General features: G+C 45.5%; 1 protein-coding gene across 1 annotated transcript in view; it reads left to right on the top strand.

Annotated features, from left to right (window-relative positions):
• STAMBP (STAM binding protein) overlaps positions 1-11235 on the top strand; it is a 762428-nt gene that overhangs the window by 656698 nt on the left and 94495 nt on the right. The window lies entirely within an intron of this gene.

Raw genomic sequence — 11235 nt, 5'->3', positions numbered from 1 at the left:
CCAAGAGAGGACGTAATCTCCTACACAGGCTGTATTTTATTTTATTATTTTTTAAAAATTGAAGCAGGGGTAGTGATTTTCTTATCTTTTTGTTTTTTTTTAAATCCTCACCCGAGGATATGTTTTCCATTGATTTTTAGAGAGTGGGAGAGGGATAGGAATATCCGTGTGTTTGGTTGCCTCCTGCAGGTGCCCTGAGCAGGGCACAGGCGGGATGAGCCTGCAACTGAGGTAAGTGCAGGTGCTGTTGACCGGAATCAAACCCGGGACCCTTCGGTCTCAGGCCGAGGCTCTATCCACTGAGCCAAACCGGCTAGGACAATAGGCTGTATTTTACATGTTTTTTTATGGTTGGGGCTCGTCTTATTCAGTACTATTCTTTACACAGGAAGACACGTAAACAACAAATATAGCTGTCCTATGCATATGTGCTATGCAGAGAAAATAGAAAGGGGGTGCTTTTGTTTTTTAAAAAATATATATTTTTATTGATTTCAGAGAGGAAGGGAAGGGAATGATAGAAACATCAATGATGAGAGAGAATCATTGATCGGCTGCCACCTGGGGACCGAGCCCACAACTCGGGCATGTGCCCTTGGCCGGAATGGAACCCAGGACCCTTCAGCCCCAGGCCAATGCTCTATCCACTGAGCCAAACCAGCTAGGGCGGGGGTGGGGGAGGAGTGCCTCTTTTAAATAGGATGTTTAAGAAATGTCTCACAAAAAGGGCCATTTGAACAGTGACTGGAGGAGGCCTGGAAGCAAGTTGTGTATCTGAGAGAGCAGCAGTCCAGGCAACAAAGAGAATTCAAGGCTCTAAGACACATAAGGCCTTAGCCTATTAAGGAATAGCAAAGAGAACTGTGGAAATGGTATGCAGCTTATATAAAGAACTCTTACAACTCAAAAATAATAAGCAAAACAACCTAATTAAGAATGGGTGACATTTAAACAGACACTTCATAAAAGATATATGAAAGATCAATAAACACATGAAAAGATGCTCAACATCATTAGCCACCAGGGAAATGCAAATTAAAAACACAATGAAATACTACTATACACCTATATGATGACTAAAGTTTAAAGGACTGATAATATCAAGTGTTGTACAACATGCAGAACATGGAACCCTCATATTGCTGGTCAGAATGTAACCACTTTAGAAAAGAATTTTGCAGTTTCTTTAAAATTTATATTTAATAATAAAAATTATTTATAAAATATATTTACTGTACCCAGAAATTTCACTCCTGAAATTCATCCAGAAGTGAAAATAAGTATCCACACAAAAGTTTATACATAACTGTTTATAACATATTTAATCATGACAGCCAAAAATTAACCCAATGCCCAACAACACATCAATGGATAAACAACTTAGAGTAAATTCATACAATGAAATGCTACCCAGTAATAGAAAAGAATGAACTACTGATATTTGCAATACTTGCAACATAGATAAATATAAAAACATGCTCAGCAAAAACAAAACAAAACACAAAAATCTAAAATTATGTTACTGTATGGTCCCATTTCTACAAAACTCTAGAAAATACAAATTTATTCTAGAGTGACTAAAATAAAATTAGTGGTTGCTAGGGATGGGGGAGTGGGAGACATTGACTGGAAAGGACCCCAAGGGGACCTCTGCAGTGAACCAATGTTGTATATCTTGATGTAGTGTTAGCTATCAGGGAGTATGAATTTGTCAAAAATCATCAAATTAGCCCAGCCGTCCTGGCTCAGTGGTTAAGCATGGACCTTTGAACTAAGGGGTCACAGTTCAATTCCTGTTTTACTGGTCAGAGCACATACCTGTGTTGTGGGCCCCCCAGTGGGGGTGGGGGCGTGCAGGAGGCAACCCATCAATGATTCTGATCATTGATGTTTCTATCTCTCCCCCTTTCCCTTCCTCTGAAATCAGTAAAAATATTTTTTAAAAATCATCATATTATGCACTTTAAAAGAGTAAATTTGATATACTATAAATTGTGCCTCAATAAAGTCAATTAAAAATAGACATTTAAAAAAGTTGTCTGTTCATAGCAGCTGTTATAAGCGTCAAAAGCTGGAAACAACCCAAATATTCATCGAGTAAATGGATAAGCAAATCATATATACATACAATGGACTAACTGGGCAGTCAAAAGGATCAACTGTTGCTGCATACAACAACATGGATGAATCTCAAAACAATTATGCTGAATGGAAAAACCCAGACATAAAAACAGTACATGCTGTATGATTCCACTTATATAAAATGACTCTAGCCCTGGCTGGTTTGGCTCAGTGGATAGAGCCTCGGCCTGAGGACTGAAGGGTCCCGGGTTCGATTCCGGCCAAGGGCACGTGCCCGGGTTGCAGGCTCAATCCCCGGGGTGGGATGTGCGGGAGGCAGCCGAGCAATGATTCTCTTTCATCATTGATGTTTCTATCTCTCTCTCCCTCTCCCTTCCTCTCTGAAATCAATAAAAATATATTTAAAAAAAAAAATGACTCTATAGTGACAGCAGGTCAGCTGTTGCCTGGGTAAGGGAACGCGGGTGGGAAAAAGGAATTACAAAGGGGCGCGAGGAAACTGGGTAACAGATAGGTTCTATCTTAATTGTGGTGATGCTTCATGGATGTATACATGTCAAATGTATCACACTGCTTACTTACCAATGTACAGCATATACTGTATGCCAATTACTTTTCTAAATTGTTCTAAAAATCACGAGACCACACAGCATCTGTATTAGATTAGCTAGAATAAAAGAAAAAAACTGACAGTACTGTGCTGGTGAGAGTTAACTGGAACTCATACGTTGCTGATGGAGATGTAAAATAGTACAGCCATTTGGAAAAGTTTGGCAGTTTCTTATAGAATTAAACACACAATTATCCCACAGCAGCAATACCACTCCAAGGGAATAAACATATATGTTCATAAAAATCTGTACACAAATGTTTATAGCATCTTTGTTCAAAATAAAAAACTGGAAACAATCCAATCCTTCAACTGGTAGACAGATAAACAAATTGGGGTATATCCATATAATAGAATATTAGCAGCCCTAACCGGTTTTGCTCAGTGGTTAGAGCGTCAGCCTGCGGACTCAAGGGTCCCAGGTTCGATTCCGGTCAAGGGCATGTACCTTGGTTGCGAGCACATCCCCAGTAGGGGGTTTGCAGGAGGCAGCTGATTGATGTTTCTCTCTCATCGATGTTTCTAACTTTCTCTCCCTCTCCCTTCCTCTCTGTAAAAAATAAAATATATTTTTTTAAAAGTAGAATACTAGCAGCATTAAAGGGAATGAAGTAGTGATCCACTTGGCAACATGGATAAATCTCAAAAGCATTATGGTAAATGAAAGGAGTCACTTGGGGGGATGAGGACACATATGTAATCCCTTAATCAATAAAGAAATTAAAATGTTAAAATAAATAAATAAATAAAACAAAAAATAAAAAGAAAGGAGTCACATTCAACAGGCTACAGATACTGTCTGATTCCACTTACATGACATTCTAGAAGAGCCAAAACTGCATGGACAGAAAACAGATCAGTTGTTGCCAGGGTCTGCCTTGGTGGGAGCAATTGGTTACAAAGTGACATGAGGGAATTTTCGGGCTGTGGGGGTAATAAAACTGTTTTTAACTGTCGCTACAAAACAATGCATTTGTCAAAACTCACAGAATTGTACACTAAAAAAAACATGAATTTTACTGTTTTTCAAAAAGTCATCTCAGAGGTGATGATCCTTTTATCTACAGCTGCAGAGGAATAGAGATCCCTATGCAATTCAAAAACTGATCTGATGAAGGGTTAACTGAGAACTTCCCTAAGAATATCAACCTTCTCTGCAATACATTGATTTGGATACATACTGTCACCATCTGTTGAAGTGAATCTAACCATGGACCACGTGTTACCTGAACAAATGGGTCGTGGAAGACACCCAGACTCCAAAAACTATTGCCCTGAAGAGATCCAAGATGGCGGCGTAGGTAAACACCTAAACTGCTGCCTCGCACAACAATTTCTTTTTTTTTTTTTTTAAATATATTTTATTGATTTTTTACAGAGAGGAAGGAAGAGGGATAGATAGTCAGAAACATCGATGAGAGAGAAACATCGATCAGCTGCCTCTTGCACACCTCCTACTGGGGATGTGCCCGCAACCAAGTTACATGCCCTTGACCGGAATCGAACCTGGGACCTTTCAGTCCGCAGGCTGACGCTCTATCCACTGAGCCAAACCGGTTTTGGCATGCACAACAATTTCAAAACTACAACTAAAAGACAAAACGTCTATCACCCAGAACCACGGGAAAGCTGGCTGAGTGGAAGTTCTACAACTAGAAGGAAAGAGCAAACAGCATTGAGGGGTGCACAAGCCCTGAAAAGCTGAGGTACGGAGACGCGCGAATCGGGCTGGCAACGGGTGACTGGGAGCGCTGCTGTTTTCAACCCGAAGGGAGATAAGCTCCTGATTACTCTGAACTCCAGTTTCTGGGGAGATGCGGGGGACCCAAACTCCTACGGGGAGAAGCTTGACTGTCTGCCGTGGGGTCGGAAAGTGAGGGAGGCTTGCTTGCAGAGCTGCGCGCAGGAACAATTGTTTATTGTGCTGGGGCGCAGGACGCAAGGACAGGGTCGGAGACGCAGGGTCGGAGTTGCAGAGCCGGCTTACTGGCAGCCATTGCTGTTTGCCACGCCCTAGCCTAGTCACGCCCTGAGACCCCGCCCTGCACAATCTACAAACCCACCCAAGCTCCAAGCAGCGGCTTTAGCATATGAATGGCCTGCCCTATCGCAGCTTAACCTAGCAAACTTGCAGCCCGGGTCAGACAGCTCCAAAACCTCCAAACCCCAAGCAAAGAAGAGAAAACTGTAGTTCTTGCTGTAGCTCCTGCTGGGTGGCCTCAGACAGTAGCTGACCTGCACCCCATTGGAGATCCAGAAGCCAGTGTACCTAGTGGTCAGTGTGAGATACCAGATTTCACCTCCTCACATCCATAAGTGACACATTCAAGAGGCAGACTCAGTGAGCACCAAAGCCCCACTGAAACAAGTCCTGCACCATAAGCGTGTCTCCAGCGCAGCAGTTCTTCCATTATAGACACAGCGGGTCCTCACAGCCAATTGGCCTGGAGGTCAATTCCTCCCAGCGTACCAACATCAATCAAGGCTTAACTACACCAAGATTTTGCACTCAGCCCACAAAGGGGTGTACCAAAGGCGTCCACCTCAGGTGATTGGGGAGGCTGAGCTACTAGCCCCTATAGGTCACCTACCACACAAAGCCACTCCATCAACACAAGGAAGCAGCAAAATGCAGAGACAAAGAAACATGTCACGAATGAGAGAAATGGAGGAAAGCAAACTAATGGACGACATAGAGTTCAGAACCACATTTATAAGGTTACTCAAGAATCTTCTAAAAACCGCCGAGAAACTTGATGAGACCTCCGAGGAGCTTAGTGAGACCTTCAAGGACCTTAATGAGAATGCCAAAAAAATGGAAAAGGACCAGTCAGAAATTAACCATACACTGTCTGAAATAAAGAATATACAGAAACTCAACTGTAGATCAACATACCCCAAGAATCAAACCAAAGATCTGAAATATGAGGAAACAAAAAACACCCAACCAGAAAAACAAAAAGAAAAAATCCAAAAATATGAAGATAGTGTAAGGAGCCTCTGGGACAACTTTAAGCGTACCAACATCCGAATTTTTGGGGTGCCAGAAGAAGAGAAAGAGCAAAATATTGAAAACCTATTAGAAGAAATAATGACAGAAAACTTTCCCTACCTGGTGAAAGAAATAGACTTACAAGTTCAGGAATCACACAGAACCCCATACAAGAGGAATCCAAAGAGGACCACACCAAGACACATCATAATTAAAATGCCAAGGGCAAAAGACAAAGAGAGAATCTTGAAAGCAGCAAGAGAAAAACGGTTAGTTACCTACAAGGGAGTACCCATACGACTGTCAGCTGATTTCTCAACAGAAACTATGCAGGCCAGAAGGGAGTGGCAAGAAATATTCAAAGTGATGAACAGCAAGAACCTACAACCAAGATTACTTTACCCAGCAAAGCTATCATTCAGATTTGAAGGTCAGATAAAGAGCTTCACAGACAAGAAAAAGCTAAAGGAGTTCATCACCACCAAACCAGGATTACATGAAATGCTGAAGGGTGTTCTTTAAGAAGAGGAAGAAGAAGAAAAAGGTAAAGATAAAAATTATGAACAACAAAATGACATCAAATACATACCTACCAACAAGTGAATCTAAAAATCAAGTGAATAAAAAATCTGAAGAACAGAATGGACTGGTGAATATAATAGAATCAGGGACATAGAAAGGGAGTGGACTGACAATTCTCAGCGGGGAGGGGGTGTGAGGGGTGCGGGAAGAGACTGGACAAAAAGCTTACACCTATGGATGAAGACAGTGGCGGGGGGTAAGGGCATGGGGTGGGGTGGGGAATCAGGTGGAGGGGAGCTATGGGGGGAAAAAAAGAGGAACACCTGTAATAATCTGAACAATAAAGATTTATTTAAAAAAAAAAAAACTATTGCCCTGTTGTGAAAATAATGCATACTTCTTGAAAAACTGTTACCTCAGATGTGACATTTCTATATTCCTTGAAGGTATATATATCTGTAGGATCTCAATGTCAAATCAGGGAAGAGCTCTGGTGGTTTCCATTCTCATATGCATGGTTGAAAACTCAAAACTATGACTCTGCCAAATTTATTAACAAACACTCTAGAAAGCAGAGCCCGAAGCAAGTATTAAAGTGCTCGTGTTTTATTTGGGAGGCGAGGGTGAGGTAAACAGGAAAGGGAAGCAAGGAAAGATGCAAAGCAAGATGGCATAATGGATTACCTCACTGGAGACTTCACAAGGAGCCAGAGCGGAGACACCCGGCTGGTTTGGCATACGTGTTCGTTCGCGCAGCAGGCTTGACTTTCTCTGGATGGCTTGAAAGGAAAAACCGTGCCTGAGAGTAGTCCACAGGAGGGGGATGAATAGGGGGAACCAGCCTGCCAGGCTCCTCCTGTATTTTGTTCCATTAATCAAAGCTCCCCACCGTGGGAACTGCTCCTCCACGCTTCGGTCATCATCTCACCCTTCAGTAGCAGCTCAGAAAGTCAGACCTGTGGCCGGTAGTGTGACATTTTCTCTCTCTCTAAAGTGGAGGGGTGACTGAGAAGGCAGAGGGCTTGATGTGGGGGTCGTAAGGGCCATGCTGGTCCAGTTTAACCTGGGCTCTAGTCAGCTCAGGGAGTGAAAAAGGTTAGCTGGCAAGGCAAAAGAAAAAAAAAAAAGACTGGTCCAGATGGCGGATGATGGCTTCAGGGAAGAGGAAGAAGGAGAGGGTTGAAGGAATCTGAGACGGTGCTTAGAACTTGTGTTTCATGTGACAGGAGATATAAATGAAATAAATGCTAAACAGTGACATAAGGTACTTTGAACAAAAAGAAATAGATCGGTAGGGAAATACAGTTGGGAGAGAAGGCTTTACTAAGGTGATGGGGCTTCGAAAGCGAGAATGTTTTGCTCAGAGACCACAGGAGAGCCATCACAGCTACGCAAACAATCTGAAAGACAGAGTGGCATAAATATGTACAACACAATGTTCTCAGGAAATGGCTGCACCCTGAAGAGTGGAGTGGAATATAGCGGTCCACCATTTCTTACTTCTTGAAAAATCAGCTGAATGTGAAATTGTGTCTCTGAAACCTATTTTCTTAACAGGTTTTGTTAACCATAATTTTGTTAACCAGTATCACCCCAACAAATTCAATATAAAAAAAAGAAAAGAAAAATAAGCTTGAGAGTCAGGAGTGCCCCCAGGTCTCCTCTCACCCAAGGTCAGGATCCTGGGGCCACTTGTCTTGCTGCCTCCCCCCACCCCCCACACACACCCATACACCTGGGTGCCTGGGGAGTTCCCACCTAGCCCTGCTCTCACCCTGACGCAGGTGGTAAAGATCATCGGGCCAGGGAAATCACGGGACGTACATCACCTACTGATGAGCACCGTAGCTTCCCTACCACCTGACAGCCCCTGGGAGAGACAAATGGACTGTGACCACCCTACCTGGGCAGTTAACATGCTGGCAGCCTATCCTGTGGGGATGTGCTCAAGCATGGAAACCTGGACCCCAAGGCAAGCTGCCTATTTGCCTTTCCTGGGCCGAGGACCCACATGGCATCACCTGGACACAGTCGCACCTGGCATCTGCGTAATGGTGCCTCAGGAGGGGACAGGATGCTGAGGGGAGGCCAGTGAGCCAACCAGCAACCAAGACAGCACTAGGTTCTTGCCAGCCCTTCAGGCACCCCAACCTGGCTCCCCAAAAATGGGACTTGGGTCCGGGTCTTTGGCAGCCCCCACTTCCCCTTGGCTTCCCATCTCCATGCCACTCTCACAGTGGCCCTGTCCCTGACTATGAGCACTCTGAGGGCAGCTGGCAGGGAGATTTAAACAAGTCATGATTCTAAGTTGGTATTGAATGCTGGGTGTTTTAAAATTAAAGGTATTTTGAATAAATAAAAATTAAAAAAAGAAAAACCAGCTGGGAGTCTTTTTAGAAGTAGATTCTGTGTATGGGTAGATGATGTGAAAAAGCTAAATCCTTATCTTCCACTGTAAGAAGTCAACAGATAATATCAGAAATTGAAAAATCAAGAAGTGGTGATATAAGCATATATTTAAACTAGTGGCCTGGTGCACAAATTCATGCACATCGAAAGAAAATTAATTAGAAGAAATATTTTAATATTGCTATTCACCCTTTCTCTATAGTAGAAGTGTCAACCAAATTCACAATCGACAATGACAGATCAAAACACAAGGGTGTGATTGGCGCCGGCGAGAGCTTTATATGTATCACGAATGTGCAAGTCAACTTAGTCTTTTATATAGAATAAACTTGCTTAATTACGGTAGACCTGCTTTCTGATTTAGCTAAACTTTTTCCAGCCCAGTGAAGCACCCCAACTTCTCTTTCAGGTAACTGTCAGCAGCAACACAGCAGTAAATATCAACATGAAGCACATTATTATTGTAGATCACACAGGGAGAACAAAGGGTAAAATATTTACCTGAAGCAGTGTTTGACTATATTCTGCACAATAAGAAAACCTGAAGTCATTTTCAAGGTCCACCATTTCTTACTTCTTTTCAGTAGGATAAAGTTTCTAAGCTTTCTAAATCTGCATTTTCTGGCTAATGAAAAGAAAATAGGATTCCACTGAATCTCCTATCTACCTACTCCAGGACTTCTGTGAGGATCAAATGAGATGAGGCACAGGAAAATGCTTCACAGACATTTGGTTACAGTGTGAAATGTTTGCACCTGGCTATAAAGCAAGTTGTGTTCCTGGGCTGAAGAAACTCCAAGCAGGCTAGTTGTCACTAGGGAGAGGAAGCTGGGCATTGCTACCTGATGTCATTACCCGGATGGACACTTAGCATATTAGCCTTTTCTATATATACTAGTGACCCGGTGCATGAAATTCATGCACATTAAAAGGGGATTAATTAGAGGAAATAATTTAATATTGCTATTTGCCCTTTCTCTAAAATAGAAGTGTCAGAGATGAAAGAAAATTAGTAAAATGTATATGAAAACCTTCCTCCTGTCAGAGTCTGGCGCTCACCATGGGACCCAGAGTCAAGTCCCCGCCCACCCACATGCACCTCAAAATTGCGTGAGACCCAGACCCGGCCAGCCCACCCTCACTGGGCTAGATCCAGACCCGGCCAGTCCCACCCTTGTCAAGCCCTGCCAGGCAGGGGGTGTGGCCTGAGGTCCCCCAGCCCAGACCGGGGCAGGGGGCGTGCCTTGAGGTCCTCCGTCAAGCCCCACCAGGGGACACAGCCTGAGATCCCCTGTCAAGCCACACTGGGTGGGGGCATGGCCTGAGGTCCCCTGTCAAGCCCCGCCAGGTGGGGGCTTCGCAGCCTCAGGTCCCCCGTCAAGCCCCACCAGCGGGAGGGGCGCAGCCTCATGTCCCCAGTCAAGCCCCGCTAGGCAGGGGTGCGGCCTGAGTTCCCCCGACCCAGCACTGGGGGTGCACCTTGAGGTCCCCATCAAGCCCCACTGGGTGGGGGGTGAGGCCTGAGGTGCCCTGTCAAGCCCTGCTGGGCGGGGGGTGTGGTCTGAGGTCCCCCAGCCTGGTGCCGGGGTAGGGGGGCACAGCCTGAAGTCCCCTGTCAAGCCCTACCTGGTGGGGACGCGGCCTGAGGTCCCCCAACCTGGCGCTGGGGCGGGGGAAGCAGCCTGAGGTCCCCTAGCCCAGCACCAGGACGGGAAGAGCACCTTGAGATCCCCTGTCAAGCCCCACTGAGTGGGGGGTGCGGCCTGAGGTCCCCTGTCAAGCCCTGTTAGGCAGGGGGTGTGGTCTGAGGTCCCCCGGCCTGGTGCCAGGGTTGGTGGCACAGCCTCAGGTCCCCTGGCCTGGCACTGGGGTGGGGGGCACAACCTGAGGTCCCCTGTCAAGCCCCACAGGGGCGGGGGAGGGTGTAGCCTCAGGTCCCTGCTGATTGCTTGTTAAGGGTCAAGGGAACGTGGCCTCAGCTGTGGATGCAGCCATCTTTGTGATGGAGTGATGGTCAATTAGCATATTCCCTCTTTATTAGATAGGCTAGAGGCCTGATGCACGAAATTCATGCATGGGCAGGGTCCCTAGGCCTGGTCAGCAATCAGGGCCAATCATCAGGGTGACTGGTGGGGTGATGCGGGGTAGGAGGGCCCTGCTGGCACCCGCCTTAGCTGGCCTTGGGCCTGCAGGCTGAGGGTAGCTTCTGCATTGAGCGTCTGCTCCCTGGTGGTCAGTGCGTGTCATAATGACTGGTCATTTTCCCATTTGGTCAATTTGCATATTAGGCTTTTATTATATAGGATGGCTTGTCGCTCGGTAAAGAAAGCTGGGCGTTGCAACGGGACATCATTACCCAGCGCCCGCAGCCACCGTTTCCGGGCTGGGTTGGGCTGTGGGCCGCATTTTGCTCCATGGGGTCTTGGCAGCATTGGGTGCGATTTGGTGGGATGACGCTCTAGGGTAGTGGCGGGGCCTGTGTACCACTTGGGGGAAGCAGAGTGTTGCTTTGTCAGCGCCAGGTCCACGCTGCTGTTTCTCTGTAAATGGCCAGTGTGTGTCATGGCAGCTCCTGCATTGAGTGTCTGCTCCCTGGTGGTCAGTGTGCATCATAGCGATC

Source organism: Plecotus auritus, assembly GCF_963455305.1.
Source record: "Plecotus auritus genome assembly, chromosome: 8".
NCBI classification, from domain to species: Eukaryota; Metazoa; Chordata; class Mammalia; order Chiroptera; family Vespertilionidae; genus Plecotus; species Plecotus auritus.
This window is presented reverse-complemented; position numbering and strand designations above follow the sequence as displayed.